The sequence below is a fragment of the Ornithorhynchus anatinus genome, chromosome 7, assembly GCF_004115215.2.
Source record: "Ornithorhynchus anatinus isolate Pmale09 chromosome 7, mOrnAna1.pri.v4, whole genome shotgun sequence".
NCBI lineage: Eukaryota > Metazoa > Chordata > Mammalia > Monotremata > Ornithorhynchidae > Ornithorhynchus > Ornithorhynchus anatinus.
In genome coordinates, this window is record NC_041734.1 from 20,018,898 (window position 1) to 20,020,289 (window position 1,392).

Genomic DNA, 1,392 nt, shown 5'->3' on the forward strand with positions numbered 1-1,392 from the left:
CCTTTTGTTTTCAAGGCAGCTGTAATATCTCCCTCATTTTTGAATTTGGCTTATCTCTGCTCTGAGTAAGAGGGTTAAGCATCTGAAATATGACTGTATCTAACTCAAAGATGCCACCAACTATGCCTTCCCGGGAGAGAAATAAGTAAAATACCCAAAATGGATTCCAATAAATGAATGCCAGTTTAACATCTACCATGCCTGTCTTTTGTATACATAGACATACCCAGGTTCCCGCTGTTCTAAGAGCTGTTCAAGCATAGTGTAAGTAGAGTTCCAATGACACAAAACCTTCTGCCTCAGCTGGTGTTTAACAAGCTGTTTTCTTGCTACAACTCAGTCAGAATTTCTCCAACCCTCGCAGAATTGCCACGTTTCACCGCCTTAAGCGCTTACTATGTGCCAGACACTATACTAAGCGCTGAGGTAGATTGGACACAGTCCCTGTCCCATTTGGGGTTCACAGTTTTAATTCCCATTTTGTAGATGAGGTAACTGAGACTCAGAGAAGTGAAGTGACTTACCCAAGGTCACACAGAAGACAAATGGTGGAGCCAGGATGAGAACCCAAGTCCTTGACACCCAGGCCCTTGTGCTATCCATTAGGCCATGCTAGTTTGTTTCTAGGGCTCCTGATACGTTTGGGAAGGGAGAGGCAAGAAGATGGAACCATCTCCACAGCACAGTCAATCATTGGTATTTATTGAGTGTCGAATGTTGACACATAGTTAAGTGCTTAAAGAATACCATTATTATCATTATCAGGAGTTGGGGGATCCCAGGCCCCCTGACTCTCTGCACTTGAAGGAAATGCCGACTTGAATTCAGCAGATCTGCTGTCTTCCCTTATCTCTAATTTGTCTCTTGAGCCTCTTGGGGGAGTTTAGCCCACCTATTGATGATGGAGAGGGAAAGGTTCAGAATGTGGAGATGGAATAGATGGAATAGATGGAATGTGGAGATGCCACCATCTGTGGCAAAATTGGTAGTCGATCAATCCACCAGTGGTATTTATTGAGCACTTACTGGGGACAGTTATCTCTCAGGGTCGCATCTGGAGAGTTTCCAGTCCTCTACCAGTCTTGGCTATGGGAGGGAGAGTCAAGCAGAGGAATACTCATTCCATTCCTTGCTTGGCCAGTGGCTAGAGAGTGGAAGGCAATCTGCTACAAGTCAAACCACCCATGCTGAGCAACAGTGGCATGGAAGAGTGTCGAGGGCGGAGACTCAGGTTTACTGCGCAGGAGGAGGCAATGGTAAACCACTTCTGGATTTTTACCAAGAAAACTCCATGGGTCCACTACCATAACGATTGCAGATGGAGAGCAGGTCATGCATTCGAATCCCGGCTCTGCCACTTGTCAGCTGTGTGACTGTGGGTAAGTCACTTAA

At 45.8% G+C, this 1,392-nt stretch overlaps 1 non-coding gene across 1 annotated transcript; it reads left to right on the forward strand.

The window, feature by feature from the left end:
- The first annotated feature begins 1,036 nt into the window (after positions 1–1,036).
- Positions 1,037–1,174, forward strand: LOC114813653. Its single transcript, XR_003761370.1, has one exon. It is a non-coding gene; the product is annotated as a small nucleolar RNA SNORA7 (small nucleolar RNA).
- The last annotated feature ends 218 nt before the right edge of the window (positions 1,175–1,392 follow it).